This window comes from Drosophila mojavensis, unplaced genomic scaffold (assembly GCF_018153725.1).
Source record: "Drosophila mojavensis isolate 15081-1352.22 unplaced genomic scaffold, ASM1815372v1 contig_277, whole genome shotgun sequence".
Lineage (NCBI taxonomy): Eukaryota > Metazoa > Arthropoda > Insecta > Diptera > Drosophilidae > Drosophila > Drosophila mojavensis.
In genome coordinates, this window is record NW_025318822.1 from 3536929 (window position 1) to 3554956 (window position 18028).

Here is an 18028-nt window from a genome sequence, read left to right on the forward strand (position 1 = left end):
CATGTTTTGCATGTACAATATGTATGAGCAAAGCGAAACGGAACGGAACGAAACAAAGGACGCGTGGGATGCACGTGAAATGTTCAATGGCTCGTTCTTAGCTGGGGGCTAAGGTTTAAAGTACAAAACTGGCTACAAGGCGTGACCAACGCACATAAAGCACAACAAGAGCAGCTGACTATGACATCATATAATACTAAAGAAGAAAAAAAACAATATGATAAAAATTTAAAATTAACATTTATATAAATTTCAGTTCAAATTATAAACACAGCAGGCAGACAATTTCAACACTTCGTGAAATAATGTGGAATAATTATATACAAAAGCTATACAGGGAAAATAGTTAAGGCAGCCACGGTATCAACAAATTATCGAGAGCAAAAGAAAGGGCAGAGAGTGGCAGGCGCAAACAAAGAGCAAATGAGCCAACGCGCTGTGGGAGCAGTTATTAACCAAACTCAAGGTCAAAACTGTTTATTTTTTATATTTTGTTTTGAATTTTTAATTTATCGCTGTATTGCCTTTGTTTTACACGTTCACACACACACACACACACAGTCAACAAAGAGTTGTAAACAAACTAGGCGCTTGTAAAAAGCTTTAGAGAGCGTGGGCCATTTGTGCGCGCCTTCTCTCTCTCTCTCTCCCTCTCTTTCAGCACTGTAGCGTACTCAAAGCTTGTACTGGGAGCAACATATGTTTTCCGACTATTTGCTTTTGTCGCCTTTTTCGTGGATGTGTATGGCGTGTGCGTGGCGTCTGTGTGTGTATTCTTGCGTATGTATGTAGTAAATAATCTAAAGCTTTTTGTCGCTGTGGCTGGCAGTGGACGGGTTTTTTGTTGTGTAAATAAAATATAATTTACAACAACAAAATGCCAGCGCTTAGGAAGCTTTTTACATTTCGCCAGAATATATACTAGATGTTTGTCTCACACACTCACATCTATACAAAAATGTAAGTATGTGTATTCCGTGGGTCTGCTGATAATGCATAAAATGAAGATATAAATAAAATATAAGTAGTATAGGTATTCAAGCATCAAATCACTCTATTGAGTGACCAACTGACTTGCTTTTGCCTGACACACAATACAATTCAATACAAAACAAGAATTAAATCAGAACTCTGGCACGTTGCATAAACGACGCGAGACACGCTTTGCATTATCAGTTACGTTTGTGTGAGCGAGCGCGCAGGCTGTCTGACAAAGCAAAAAAGAATGCACTCAAACTCAAAACATTGGCGAATCTATTATTGCACTCTCTATCTCTCTCTCTCCTCGCGCCGCTGCCCAAAGATGCATTTGTGTCGATTTCAATCGTTGAACGCGCTCGTAACTTCCGTTTTGCATTATCAATGGGTCACTGACTAGTTCTGCTCGCCCCCTTTGACACACAGATTCTACTCTACCCCTCTGCCCAAACACAGCCTTTTAACTGGCAATTTGGATTTGTCAACACTGAACAACAACAATAACAACAGAAGCGTCGCTGTCGTCATCGCTGTCACATGTTCCCAGTGCATGCAACTTTTTGTATTTATTATATTTTGTTTGCTCCTATCCTCGTACGCGTTCGCTTGTGCTTGCTCTCTATTTTCTATTTTCTTTGTTTAGCATTTTCTGCAAGTCATTTGTGCTTAGTTTTCTTGTTTTTCTTGACGTTTGCATTTCATTTAATTTTAGGCACACGCAATGTGGACGACACAAACACACACACACACACAGAAACAGACACGCACACAGCCACACGAATTGATGTTGAGGTAGCCACAGTTACCGTCAAGTGCAAACTTCTTGCTCTTGCTCCTCCGCCTCTCTCTCTCTCTCTCTCACTATCTCTGTCACTCTCGTTCTATAGCCAAATTCGCCTATTTTTAGTTCGCGCTTTTAGGGCGCCAATTTCAGAGCTATAAATAGAGCCGCATAAGCACAAGGTATGCATGCGTGGGCGTTGCTGTTTTAGATATGTATGTACACAGTTCTCATAATAATATGTCGAGTTATGTCTCGAAAACAGAAAACTGAATATAGCTGTAATTGCCTGTCAATTGATGATATAACAGGAGTCCGTCGCATTTTACACATTTTATATACACTTTCTAGCCCATTATACAAACAAGTGACGCAAATTGTAAGTTAAACGGACCGGGGCGAAAGGACGGCTGAAGACGCGTGGAACCAATAGATTTTGCTATTGTAATGCATCAATTTTGTTGTTAATTTACTATGAAAATGGCAAAATGCCATCGGAATATCGTTGATCCATATAACCAGTCGTTTATCGAATCGATGTATAATCAGTGGAATATTTACAACAGTCAAGCCATTAAAAGGACAAAACACAGCTTTAGTCCAGCTATCAATAGCTTATCCAATCGATTATCGATTGTAATCGAAATAGCTTAAAGCTTTACAAGCGATCTATTTACTTTACTGTTAGTATCATACATATTTAACAGCTGTTAACAGCTAAAAGTAAATCAAATTAGATTTCAGAATTTTATCAATTGGTTACACATTGACTTGTTATATTTGTACATATATCAATATATATTTATAGACATCTATCACCCTCTCTGTCTCGCATTTTGATCTACCTTGCAATTTGCTAGTTGTCATGCCAACCCATTCGGGCTCCATCTCGTTGCCTCCACCAATCAATAACAATGCCAGTTCATATATAGAATATGAAAGAAACACCCTATAGTATATACATCAAATATATATACATATCAATGTATATATAAATTGCTTGCCTGCTGATTTGCTAATAGATAAATAATTAAAATCAATTTATATTGATTTAGCAACATATTTGTGCACAATGCACAGAAATTAGCACAAATCAGCTGAAATGTTAAGCAAACACACTCCCATACAGCAGCCTATATACATTTATACGTAGAAAGACCCTAAAAGCAAGTTCCGATAACATCGAATGGAAAGACTTTAAAAATTAAAATCGTGACCGGACTTACGACTTTCCATTTAGCTAAGCCTCAAATGCATTTAGCTATTTATATACTATGTACTACATCTCTGTATATAGTATAGTATATTTATATACATGTGTATATACACACTCAATTTAATCGGATACATTGCAGGAACACGTGAGTTTCGTATCAGGAAACAGTTTGACAGAGAGGCGTCTGGCTTCCCTCTTATCATCATCGTACAGCCGCGTGCCAGTGACGATTGCAACTACTGCCTCTCGGCTGATAAGGATTTTGGAATATAGACATTTCCCATTTGTGGGCAGTGAATAATCATTAACTAAGAGCACTTGAAATGTATACGAAGTGTAAAGATACTTTAAAAAAAAGTTTATATTATAGATTTTATATGTCCTTACTATGAACACATATTTGAGTATTACTGTTTTAACAGACAAAGTTATAATTATATAGCAGCATCGCATCTTAACAGTCCTGTGTGTAAAAGAGTCTTGTGTAGGGGAAAGATTAGATACAGTTGGAAGATATCACTGACGATTAACCATTTTATCTAAAAACTTTATGAGCAGCTCATGGATATCTCTTATCAGCAGCAAACAGCTGCAAAATTGCCAACGAGATAAGTAACTAACGCCCACTGGGAAATGTTCGGAAAAAGGTTTGCAAAAATTAATAAAAACTAATTACAATGGACCGGAAGTGTCCACTCAACTTCTATTTTCATTAACTATTTGTCTCATAAGAAACGCGAAACGAAAAAGGAAAACGAAAACGAATACAAAAACAAAAGAAACTGATATCGTGAGCAAAATTAAATTCCAAGAATTCTTTCAAAAAGGGTTTCTTGGCTTTTGCATTTGGATAGAGGGATATGTAGATAAAACCAAATACAAAAACTGTTTAAAACCATGAGTCAGTAGAATAACAGCGGATCTCATAACACATATAGACCTAGATATAGCTATAGATATACATATATAGTACACTCTGTATATGGTAGATATTTATACTTTTTACGAAATTTCAAAGAAAAGCAAACAAGTTTGCTTAATGGCCGCATCCGCAGAGGCCACAGTCAGAGGGAACATCATCAAGTAACAACAAAGAAAGTTGAAGGCCGACAAATCATTGACCGTATATAGAATATATACATGAGAATTATTTATATATATATATATATATGACAGTTCTACTCGTATATATATATATAGACATTTGTTTAGCACATTCCATGATGAGCACTTTTAAACTATGTATGTACTTAATATGCTCTCAATCGAAACGGGGCGATAAACAACAATCGAGAAATTGAGAAATGATGCAATAAGTGCGACAAATGTAATCAGCATTTTAATCGCATCGAAACTGGATTCCGATACAACACAATTCTCTGGGCAAGTCGGGCAAATGGAACTGGGAAATACAGCTGAGCGACGTATCGTGACGCGATATAATAATTACAAATTAAATATTATAATTTAATTTAAATAATTATAATTTATTCACGTGCTCTCATCCCTAATGGTAGCTTCTAATTTACATTTATTATTCAGCTCAAATAAAAATCTTTCAAAATATGTAATGAATCTGACTTCCTTTTCCATTACATCTCATCCTACCGCATTCTCAAATTATTTCAACTCATCGTATTTCATCTCTAGAGTTTAAGTCCGATTATCTTCATCATATGTGTTTGAAGGCTAAGTTGTGTTGATAAATTCAACAACCTTTATACGGAACTTTCATATTTCATATTTTCATTTAATAAAGTTGCTTCGAGGATCCATTTTGATATATGTATGTATTAATATATTGTCAACAGTCAACAATCAACAGTTTTTAAGCAGCTGATCAACCTGCCAACCCGTTTGTACTTGTGCTAATGTTTATTTGTCTTCCTTTTGGCTGCTTATCAGCAGGCCCTTATCGTGCGCTCAACTGTTGAGTCACTGAATGATAAAAGGCAGCTGAACAATGGCTATAAGGTATGAAATGACAAATATGCAGTATTCAACGGTCGCTGTTTATTCAATTAAGTCAAGCGGCGGCTCAGACAGCTGGAGACCCCGTCGTATGCGTAATAAAGCGGCGCAACAACAAATCAGCCCAGAATGGAGAATATCTAATGTGGCTTAAGTTTTGAGGTTTTAGGTTTGCAAGACAAAGACAGGCACACACACACACACACACACACACACAGAGAGAGAGAAACACAAATAGAAACTAAAGCGAAAACCTGCTGAGAGAAGGGCCGAGAGGGCGGCAGGGTGCAGAGAGCGGTGTGTATTAGTATTTGCCCAACATATGGCCGGTTAGTAGGCATTCCAACTCGATATTTGTGTTTCTCAGCAACACTTTTTTGTACAGCCTTGAATTTTCGCGCTCTGACACTGAACTCTCTGAACGCGTTGAAATTCGAAATTCAAATTGAAATCAATTTCAAATTTAATTTGCTTTTTATTTCTTCTTTTCGGGTCGCCTACTTTTGTCATACCCATTAATGCAGTATGCAGAAAGGAAGGGTGGTTTCTGAGGAATGTTAAATGTTAATGCAAAATGCAGAGGAGTTACCCTCTGTTAGGATACTATAGTTCCAGTATTTGATCCTCGATTGATTGTTCTACGAATATTTAAATTTTCATTCCACATGCATGAAGAACTTGTTAACAATTCCACAATAAATACTAATTCTATTCAAGAGGCTACATTCACGAACCCTTATAGGGTATCATGCAGTCGTACACTCTCGCTATATATATTTAATTTTTTGATTTACCCAAAATTTTTGTATTGTATTCGACTTTTGATTTTATGCACAAATGGGCGAGCAATATAAACGTATAAACAGTCTTTAGGCAAAGAAGCCGATCCAAATATAGCATATAATATATAGTATGTACTATTCGAATAATGGAGAGATTTGAACAGATTATTGCTGATGTTACTAATACTAATGTGCACTCAGATGAAAATGGATGAAAATGTGTATTTCATTTTTCGTTTTGTACAGGAAACGCTCGAGTTTTGAGCTCATTTTTATGGCCCAAGCATAAACACAAATGCGAGCTTATTTATGGTTTTATGTGACTCGCTTTGTTGCAAGGTCTCGCATTACACAATTTCGATTTTAAATCTCAACTAGATGTGTGAGTTTCGTGGGATGAGTTGACATTTTAATTGGTTCTTGGTTCGGGCATATAAATAACAAATTTTGACAGCTTCAAGAATTTGAGAACGGAAAAGGGAACAAATTTCCCAATTAGAATATAAGCTGAAGATATATAAACTTGGAAGATGGTTAATTTGATTCTCGTTTCAGGTTCTTAAGAAATAATAAAATGCAAATAACATACATATATACATAAAGCAAAAGTTAGCTTTGACTATTTTAGGAATGTATTAGGAATGAATTTAGAAATGTTTGTTTTTAATCTAGTCTTGTAACTCTAGAGCTTTAAGTCTAATTTTAATTATTGCTTTCCTACCCACTTTTTCGAAAATCTTAATGTGCTCTAAAGATCTTTATAGCTGCTCCCATTTGACTTTCTATTTTGTTCTGAGATTCACGTTATACTTTAGGTTCATAATGAAAATTAGCTCAAGTCTTTCATTTCTAGTCCGAGTCATTTGTATAATCTCTTTCAAGTCGTGCAAAGCCTATATAATTTACATTTAACATTTGTGGACTTTGCCTGTTTTCTATACATTTATTTCCCTCTTGTAAATTTAAACACATTTATTTCTTTTGTGGATTATTGGGTCGTTGTCTGGCAATCTACACACATATATATTTCCCATATAAATATATATTCGTTTCTTATAAATAGTCGCTGGAATACCAACCTTGTAATTTAGCAGCGTTCAGTTATAAAATGATATACTATATATTTATATACATGTATATAAAAGTATAAACAATTTGCAGTTAAGGCGCGTTGATAGTGTTGTAAATCGTCTATAGAGCGATCGTTTTTAACTTCCGCGTTGGGTTGATTTTATATATTTTTAAAGACCACGAATAATACATAAAAAATTGTTAAGCAAATTGCTCGCAATGTTTATACAAACATTTTCTTTAACGCATTTTTTCTTTCATTAATTAATTCGTATGCGTGCCCATGCATTGGAGCTTGATTTGTTTCATATGTAAATTGTGTATTTCTCTGTTGGTGTTAAACACGCTTTTTGTTGTTTAAATTTTTTTTCTTTTTTATAAATTGGGTCACACATGTGGCGATTAAAACAGAAATATTTTATATGTGTATGGGTATAATATTTATAAGAGTAGAACTACGCACACTATAAATTTTGATAAGTAAAATTATAATATATATTATGTATGTATGTATATATACACTCGCGGCGAAATCTTATCAGCTTGTCACCAGAAACAAAAACATTAACTCAATGAATTGTTATACTTTGAATCGAATTTGTTCTGCTGTGGTTATTGTTGTTGACGTAAGACTTGAAGTTTGAGAATTTAAATAGTGAAGCTATTCTTGCTTTATCTTCAACTGTTAGACAACACTGTTACTCGATGGCACACGTTGTGAGGTTCAATATATATATATATCTATATATGTATATGTATATATAGCGTAAATTTGCTTAATAATTATGGCAAAAATTTACAACAACTTAAAAGCTTTTGTGGGCGCTTTTGTTTACGTTGCTGTTGTTGCTGTCAATTTTGCGGTGATTTCAACCAAGCAGCTGAGCGCGTTGCGAACAACTGATCAAAGCAAGCGTTGAGCAGTTGGAATACAGCAAAGAAAAGCTCTCTCACATGTGCGCGCACGCTCCTTTATGGGCGTATGTGTGTGTATGAGTGTTTCAGCTGGGGGGAAAGAGAGACAGAGTTGTTGGACAGACGTCGCGTCGATGTCGACGTTAACGGCAGCGTTAGAATTCTTGTTTTTTAAATTCCAGCACTCTTTATATTTGGCAGGGTTTTTTTTATTTTATTTTTTTTATTTCTGTATTTTGAATGTTTGATGCTGTATTTATTTATGCAGATTTGTTTGGTGTTGTTGTTCTTTTATGTGATTGAATGTTGAAACTAGTTCGCGCATTACCTAAGCGAGTTTGTTTAAATTAATGCCTGGCATCTGATTTAATTTAGTAAAGTTTGCATGACCAAAACGCGTTTTGTTCTCGTTTTTTTAAGATTTGTTTTCATTGCACGCTAATTGAATTATGAACACAACTACTTTTTGATGAAATATATTTAATTTTTTAGTTTGTATTTATTTACTTTGATTTTTTGCACGCGCTGCATTGACGCTCGTTGTTCATTCTATCAGCGTTTCTGACATGTACGAAACGACAATAAAAATAATTTTTGTGTGTTTTATTTTGATTATCGCACTCTGCACCGAGCTCTATGTGAGTACATGTGTGTGTGTATTCTGTATTGCTACACACACGAATGCACACATTAACTGTGTTATATTCCGTTCCGTGTCCGCGCTCGACAAACGTTCTTGACCGATTGATAAAAACTGAAAGCTCGACGACAAATACACAACAAGCAAAAGCTCGCGCCGTCGACGTTTTTGTTTTGATTGTTCAGCTGTGCGAGCGTAGCAGTCGGAAAGAGAGACAGAGAGAGAACGACAAAGAGAACGGAGTGTGTGTATGTGTGTGTGATTATAAGCGCGCATGTCACTCACCCACACAAGTAAAAGCAGCAAAACAATATCTCATCGTCTGTTGCTTCTTTCACTTCCACTTTTCCATTTGGTTTCGTGAATGCCGGTGCTGGGAGCGTGCGACAGTGGAGAGTAGTTAAACATCGAAAGCGACAGCGCAGCTGCTCGGGTACAGTCTGTTGTTTTGGGTTTTTATTTTTGTCGGCTCTGCTTTAGCTGTTTATGTTTTTCCCATTTGATTAATAAATAAATTCATTTATAAAGCTTCCGCTCGCGCTTGTGTTCACTCTCTCTCTTTTGCTCTCTTTCCCTTTCTATGCGCAACCACTGTGCTGCCGCTGCCCACCCGTTTTTTTTTTTCTTTTTTTTGACGTCGCTTTTGTTGTTTACTTTGGGTTAGGCGGCTTGTTTTCATTTTCTGCGCACTCGTATTGTTATTGCTGTTGTTATTTTCATTATTTTTTCTATAATGCAAATTTTTGTTATGAAATTGCCTAGCGAATTGATTTGTGTTTTGATTTTCGCAAAAATAAACTAGTTGAACGTTGAAATAACACTATAATATTAAAGTCGTTTTATTTAGAGAACAAAACAAATGCAAAGCGACGCAAGCGGGATTTGCGCGCGCTCCAAGAACCGCTGCAGCGGCAGCTCTTCGCTGCTGACGTTGCGTTTTTTCTCTCTCTGTCTTCGCTTCATTTATGGTTTGTTTATAGCAACCAGTAAAAACATTTAAATAATAATAATAATAACAAAAGGAATGCGCCCAATAATTTTCACTGTTAGCTTTGCACATACTTATGCATTACATACATATGTATACAGACATGTACATATATACATGCATATACATTATGCATGTATCTTTTCATATTTCTATATGTGAATGTATGAATCAAATATCAGCATTTATTTTTTTCCTTCTGCCTTTTGACACAATTCGCTCATACTAGGGTTTTATAGCATAGAGCTGATGCAATATGCCTTTGACAATGTGAAATCTGATTTTCGAAATAATGGTGGACATGCGTACACGTACATACATATGTATGTATGTATTTATTTGATCTAATAAAAATATGGCATACACACATGTACATACATATATGTATGTATATGTACATACATTGTATATTGTATGATATAAAAGTCTTTCTGCTAAGGCTTGCCATCTCTCATATGTTATAACCGAATACATATGTACATATACATATGTATGTATGCATACATATGAATACAAATTTCCCTTTTCTTGTTACATAAAACAAATTTCAAACAATGAAAACGTCCTACGCATATTGCGGTAATGGAATAAGATAGATATCATATTCTAGAAAGTGATAATATTCATTATTAATGCTGATGAAGTGAAGTCTTATTTTCTGTCTGAATCAACTAATTAAAGTGCTTGATCAGTTCAAATTGCATTTCACTCCAAAATAAAAATCCAATATAAACATTTTAATCCTGCTCCTGGACACACTCAGCCATCGAGGATAATTAAGTTTTATTGACGATTCAATGACAATCCAATTGAATTATGGAAAAATTTTCATCAAAGAGCTGTTGCTGTTGCTGCGAAAAAGAAAAAAAAAAATCAACAGCAAAAAATCACGACCATGTCCTTGAATGGTAAATTGCGACACAGGAAAACAAAATCAGCGCGCGAGTGAAGTAAATATGTATAAGCTTGGGAAACGAGGCGACAGGACAACAACAACAACAACAGAAGCATGAGCCAGTAAAGCGCTCTTCAGGAACAGTCGTTCCAGTTTCTATTTACGTAGAAAAACAAGGATGCCAGACCACACACACGCACACATACACACTCACACGCCCACTTCAAGGATCCACTATGCGGTAAACGATTGTCAAGGACGTGGGCGCCGGAATCCTTCGGTGAGTATTTACCAAACAGCACATAAAGCAGTCGCCTACGCCGCGACTTACGATGCGTGGGCGTGGTCATGTGGGTGTTGGGGCTGACAAGCACCGGTTTATTTATTCTCTGCTACCATTTTGCTTTCCTTCTTATTGTGTTTTTTTTTTAGCGACCCACTCTTCCTCGACACTTTCACTTTCGCTTCGTGCAGCGTCGTCGTCGGGTTCATGGCAGTCCGACGCGTCGGGACCTTGAGAAGTTAGTGGGCGTTGCCAGTGTTGCCACCCCGTCAAGACCGACCCTATAAGTTGGGCGTTCGCTTTACGGCCCCGCTACTTGTGTATTCGTTATGCTACCGCGCGCGCGTTCTTTTTAATTAAATGCAAAGCATTTCACAAGCTCCAGCATAAATATGTTTTAATTAACAAAAAGCTATCACGTTCTGTTCAGAAATCTGGCAACGGCGGCTGGCCATGCACCGACTGTAAACCGTGCGTGTGTTTTGACTAATTAGTTTGAAGAAAACTTTTTTTCAGTCCAGGAACTAAATTAACTAGGTTTTTATCCGCCGTCTTTAAATGAAAGGATTAAGGATTTGTTAGAGAGAATTTTGAAAATTTTTAAAAGTTTCCGGGAAAACGCAATTTGTCAGCATGTACAAAGGAAAAGTTTTTCTCACTTAAAAAGTTGTGGAATGCTGTAAAATAACTTTGTAATTCTAAGAAGGTCAAGGCCTTTGTATGTTTGTACACAAAATATTTAAAGGTTGTATATCATGAATTATGGCATAACTGCCCAAAACTTTTTCCTTGTTATTCAAGAAATAAACGTTTCAGTGTTACTTTTCTCTAGAGCTCAGTGAAACATTTATAAATATTACTCAAAATAAACTCATATAAATCATATATATACATATACATAAATTGCAGAGAAATCCGCAAATATTTGGATAGGAATTTCAATTAAATATTGACACGCAATTTGTGATCTTTTTATGAAGTGTATTCGAGCTGTCGGTGTGAACCTCTTGAAATTTTCCAACTTGTTTTTGTTATGAATGTGCAGAAGCACAACAAAAAATACAACCGAATTCTCGCAAGGTTCTCAAGGACATGGGGAGAAAGCGAGTGGGTGTTGCGTTTACCACTTGGGGGGAATTTCGACAGAGCGTGGGCGTTTATTATGCGGGCGCATGTCAGCAATAGCGGGAAACCACCAGTGCGAAAGAACGAGAGTGAGTGAAAGAGACCGAAACACCGAGAAGGACAGAGAGAGTGCGACTGTCCAGAGCTTGTTTAAGGATTTCAAATGAAATTTTGCGTCGTAATTTTCAACATGGCAGCAAAACAACAACAACACAAAATCTCCACAACAACCCCCAATATGAGGTGGGGGCTCACCAGCAGCCGGCAAGTGTGTACACACTTATATTGTATTATAGAGATATACATATGTATCTACAGACCGACCCTATACTATATATCGAATGGTGGGGAACGCGCAGACATTGCGGGCGTTGTTGTGACGCGTATCGATTTGTTTATGTTTATTAAATGAGAATTCGCAACAACAAAAAAAAACAAGTAAGAAGACTCTAGTCGAGACTGCTCGACTAGGAGATACCCTGAACCCTCTAATCTGATATTCACTCTGCACTTCTTTTCGGCACACATACATACACACGCACGTATTAGAACGCGCTCTGCTAACTGCGCAGTAAGCAGCGACTGCGCTTGGGCTGCGCTGTAGTGTGGGCAACATTATAAGAATTTATTTGTTGAATAATTTAATTTCTATACGTACAACCTTAATGAAAGTTTCAGGGCGTAATTATATGGTGAAAATGTATGTACATTCCAAAGCACATGTCTCTAGTACTTGAAATACGCCTTTTACAGAGGTGAGGGTGAGGGGGTGGATATAGGGGTGGGGGGTAAATTACAACAAAAATCGAAATTATATAAAATACATATAAGTCTACATTTAAAATTTGCAAGCTCTAGCTCTAAAGGTGTAGGAGATATAATTAAATAACTAGCTTTCGATAAGGTATTTGATCGATAATAAAATATCGGGAGTAGTTATCGATATATAAAGAAAAACTTGATATGCGCGTGATATACACGGACCTAGGAAAAAAAATTTCAAGTCTCTAGCTCTTATATCTTCTGAAATCGACGCGTTCATACATACGGACGGACGGACGGACGGACAGACAGACGGACAGGGCCAAATCGACTTAGCTCGTCGCCCTGATCAAGAATATATATACTTTGTGGGGTCTGCCACGCCTCCTTCTGCCTGTTACATACTTTTAACAAAACCATTATACCCTGATTTCCCATTTTCAATGGGTTCAGGGTATAAAAAAAAAAAAAAAAGGAAACCGAAGGCGAACAGTAGGGCGTAGGGGCACTGCGTGTGGGTGGACTGCTCAAGAGGGTCCACAGCACCCAATGACAGTTTTCACAAGTAATACTTCGAGCCACTGCATGAACTAGGTTGCACTTTTCTGAGAAATTTCATAAAGCTGGATAAAATTGTTAAGGGACTTATGATTCAATTAAAAAAGAAAATGCGTGCCTCGAATATTTGAGAAGCGCAAGGAACGGCACACAGCATTGCTATCAATAAGGAAGTGCTCTATACTTCATTATGATTAGCTATACGCATTCTAAGACGGATTATAAAAGCCGTTAGACCAGTCCGAGATCAAAGTCCGCTACGAATAAAAAACATTTTAAATTCATATTGGACAAAGGCTTACAAAATACCATTGTAGAAATTTCTATAATAAAAATTAATTAAATTTGTTAAATTTCCATAAATTTTATATTATAAACGTTTCTAAAATGTTTTCAAATAGGAAATCGCATTCGATTTTAATTATAATTTCACGTTTTTTTTTTATAGAGCTTTCGTGAACTGACATGCATTTCGCATGTGATTGAAACCACTCAGCGATTTCCACAAATAAACAATATTTCGATTATATTATTATTTTGCCTATTTCGCTTTTTGCTGATTCGTGCGCTTAACGTTCATTGGCCTCTTTCAGCAGCGTACAAATTATATATCTCCCATAAAAAAAAAATAATAATAACACAAACCAACACAATAACAATTTGAGCAACTAAGCATTTTAACATATACTATAGACGTATAGGCCAAAACGCAGAGCCATTGACTTTTCCACAGTGCTCAAGTCAAGTTCAGGGCCAATTGAAGCTTCAGACTGTTTCTCTCTCTTTCTATCTCTCTGTTTGTTATTGTTTTTGCTTAGGGGCAGTTGTTTTATCGACTTGCTATACAAGCATTAACTGAAACAGTTATACATATATTAGATATAGTATCGCCAGACGACGTCACAACATATAATTTTAACTGCTACATAAAGTCCAATTTTAATCATTCAAGGAAATTTAATTTAATATGGAAGACTTTTTCTGGCAACAGATTTAATTTTAGAACATGACATAGCTATAATTATCGAGAATAGCGAATATGTATGTGCGAAAAATGCATTACTAGCGTGATGTTGAGAAGCGCAAAGAAAGGAGCTTAAATTATTACACTACAATATATAAACATATAAATATTGACTTATTGCCTATCTAGAATTATTTTATATAGAGAATATTATTTGCTATCTAATTTCATTTCTGTACTTGATTTACAGTACAATAATATTCTAAAAAAGGTTTTTTTGTTATTCAGTTCTAATTTTTTTTCAAGATAAGCAATACGTTCAGATAAGAGTGACAGCTACTCAAAAAAAAAAAAAAAAAAAAAAAAAAAAAACTTCTATCAACCATTCACAATGAAAATCTTAGATTTTTTTTATAATCTATAGGATTTCTTATGCTATATCACTCACCTTTTTCAGTAGCCGGTTACTACAAGAATAGCATATTCAAGTAATTTCTTAAGAAGAATACGTAACTGCACATGAAAAATAAGCAACAAAGAGATATATATTATACAAAATGTATGCGTGAAATATGTAAGATATAAAATAAATATTAGAGACTCGAAACTGAAAAAAAAATATTTATATGAGCACACCCGTACCAAAAACGTTTGGGAAGAGGTATATTAGACTTGAGGACATTGAATGAAATGAAATGAATTATATATAAGTTTGAATTGAATTGAATGAATTTAAAAAAAAAAAAAAAAAATTTTCTTTTTTTTAAAGCTTTTCATCTATAAAAATAAATTCCCATAAATAATTTTTATTTATAGATTTATTATACATATATCTTATTTTTTTAGTCAAGTCTTTAATAAACAATAGATGATGTCTAGTGGAGTACATATCTATGATATGATATAGTGAGGGTATACGAGAGTCGTATCGTAGTTCTTAGCATGCTTAATGTTAATATAATGTACGTAAATATGCATTCAATTGCGATATTTGTACTGAAAAACTTGTGTGGGTCTCGGTTCATTGATTGCAGACGACTTGCTGACTTGTCGACTTTAGTAGCAGCAACAGCGGCCGTCGTCTATATGTTTTCTATATGTTTGAAAATGCGGAAGTTGTTGAAATATAACAAATCCAAGGCGAGACACAAAGAGCAACTGCATGTGCATATAAAAGATATAAAATGTATCTCCTACTGTGTGTCTGCACTTGCAACAAAGCACAGTGAAGCGGTCTATGTCTATATACACATACATGTACACATTATATATAGAGACAAGTTCATGATCTGACAAGTAATTAATGTACGGCACTTAGAGTGTTGAGGTCCAGAGATCAAGGAATTACACGCTTGAACTTACCCAAAAATAAATACAACAAAAGATTTCACAGTGCAAACGATGCAAAGAGCGATGAGTCAAGCGAGTGCAGATCTACAGCTTTATAAGATGCTCGAAATAACTATCGAAAGGATTTAACAAACAACAATAAACTGATTAAAGAGCTAAGCCCGGAATATAAAAGACGAAATACGAACAACGAATTATGCGCGACGCGAACCGAGAGAAAACACAACCGACCTGTCCGAATTGCACTCGATAACTGTGTCAGTGTGTACCGATGGAATGCCCGAAAACCCAAATAGAGAGCGAGACACAGAACTGAATAGAGAGAGAGAGAACCACACTGGATGCGACGCTCCTGTTGGATTTGTTGGCGGTGTCGGGGCGGATTGGAACTCACAGCCACCACCACGCCAACAGGAATAGCAGCAGCAGCAGGAAGAACACCACCATCACCACCACCTAGCTAGCATAGAGCTGAAGAAAATTTTTATAATGTGTATCTTCGCATATCCTGGCAGGGGACGCGAAGATAATAGAGAAAACTTGAAAGGAGTTGTGCTCAACATAACGAAATTTAAATTCCCTTCCACATAGAAAAGATAAAATATATTTTGTATATTATATATGTATATATCCTTAAAAATATAGTTTTTATTTAATTACAAATAATTTTTATACAACAAATTTTATTCATATTTAGCAAAAATAAATATGATCTGATTTACTTTTAGTTAATATAAATGGATTTACTAATTTAATGATATTTAAAACATACTCGGCTTCAAATATTTTGATTCTCTATATATATATTTCATGGAAAATTCAGCAACCTCTATCTGTCAGTAACAAAATAAGGTACACAATTGAAATACCTTTTTAAGTTAGGGCATGTCAACAAAGGGAAAATCTTGAGGAACACAAACTAACCCCAAAATGTCTCTTAAATGTTTGCCTTCTGGTTTCCTTCAATGGCATTGCCAAATCTTTCGGCTATTATATGCACGTTCACGAGCCCAAGCGCGTAGATTCATTTAGTCCTAAGCTATTTGAAAATAAGTAATAGAACATATTTAGGGAAATATTTTTGAGCTTCTTTATAATTTGGAAATTCCATGAAGACTTTATTTTCTTTAGATTTAAACCGATAATCATCAATATTTACAATCATTAAGTCAAATTGAAAGCAGGAAAAATTAATTTCTAGCCTATTTTCGGATTGTAGACGAGTATCATGAAGTCAGTAGCAGCCGAACGTAAATTTTTATTTGATTCTTCTGTTTTGAGTCGATTTAACCAACGTGTTTCGCCAGCAAACGTCGCGGGGTGGTAAGCGCCGGCGGCTGAAGTTCCCGGCGTAAAGTTCACTGAGTATAAGCGAGTGAGTAATCGCGTGTGCTTGACAACAGGACTCCTTTTTTTTTATAACTGCAGCATTTATTACTCACGTTTATAGAAGCAACTCATAGACCACACCAAAGTACAGTAAAACTTGCCAATTTCTGTTAGTGTTTTGCTTCTCGGTTGAGCGAAAATGACAGCGAATAGAGGGTTACTTCTGAAGCGGGAGGATGATATGAGAATAAGACATGGATCATAGATAAAACCATAAACTTGAAATGTCTGCTGAATTAATTATATAAATGATATCTATGTCCTGTATATGACATATTTTTGAGACATTTCAAAGATATTTAAGCTGATCCAGCTAAACATTTGTAAACTTTTTGTATATTTTGTTAAATTTAAAAGAAATATTTTGGGTATATTGATCTTGCTTATTCAGATTCAGATTCAGTGCTATCAACCTGCTATTAATAAGGATATATATTATAAATATCGCTAAATATGTATTACATAATGACTTATCCGAGTCACTGGAATAGCTTAACAAAATTCCATGTGACTAACACTATGCTATACATGAAGTAAGAGTAGATTCGATTAGATTGCACAAATCTAATAAAGTCTTGCCTAATCAATATTAAGTCATAAGTGGCTAGGGAGCCTTCCCAATTCACATGATATCACATGACTGGGCATTAAATTGGATTCCTCGAAATTAATGAAGCATCTTCTTGCTAGCTTTCTACCCCTCGCCGACTATTGAACAGCGTGCGTGTGTCTGTGTGTGTGTGTGTGTGTGTCAGCTGGAGGACAATTGTTCTCTAGCGTTTAAGTCTCACTGAGCAGGAGCTGTGCGAACAATGGTTAACAAGACAACCCGTTGCCCTAGATACATTCGGGGCAGGGCATCTTTAGGAACTGGGATTATTATTATGATTGTACCTCGAATGCTTTATGCCGATTCGCGTTCGAGTTCCAGTTCCAGTTTGGCCGAACAAAAGCGCTTCACATATAAAAACATTAACTTCTGTCCCACTGTCGGCGAAGCAGAGACGCAAGAGGAAATCCAAATCGAGCTGCGGAGGATCTCCCAAGTTTCAGATACAATGGCAAAGACAATCAAAAAAGTTGAGTCAACCCTATTTCGGCTTTAGTTTTATGTTACTTTTATGTTTCTCCAATTTTTCACGTTCAAGCGATTTACGTGAATATGTGGATTTAGGTGCGCTTTTCCCTAAAAACTCGCGTCCATAAGACTCCCTCCCTGAGCAATTCATTTCAATAGAAATGTAAATACAAAATTTTCATAATAATTGAAATGGATTTGCCAGTAGGAAAATTCCCTAAGGGTGGCTTACAGGCCAACCCAGACGGGAATTGGATGCGGCAAACCCACAGTGGAGAGTTC

General features: G+C 35.8%; 1 protein-coding gene across 3 annotated transcripts in view; it reads right to left on the reverse strand.

Annotated features, from left to right (window-relative positions):
• LOC6574236 (protein CREBRF homolog) overlaps window positions 1-18028 on the reverse strand; it is a 29111-nt gene that overhangs the window by 7719 nt on the left and 3364 nt on the right. The window contains exons 1-2 of one of the 3 annotated variants that reach the window (XM_044008238.1): window positions 15292-15504; window positions 14378-14442 (exon numbers count right to left, since the gene is read on the reverse strand). The gene's annotated coding sequence lies outside the window, so the exon portion shown is untranslated. Of the gene's footprint in view, window positions 1-6807; window positions 8465-14377; window positions 14443-15291; window positions 15505-18028 lie in introns of those variants that run through there. The other 2 variants (XM_015167336.3, XM_002000256.4) reach the window with 2 other exon arrangements.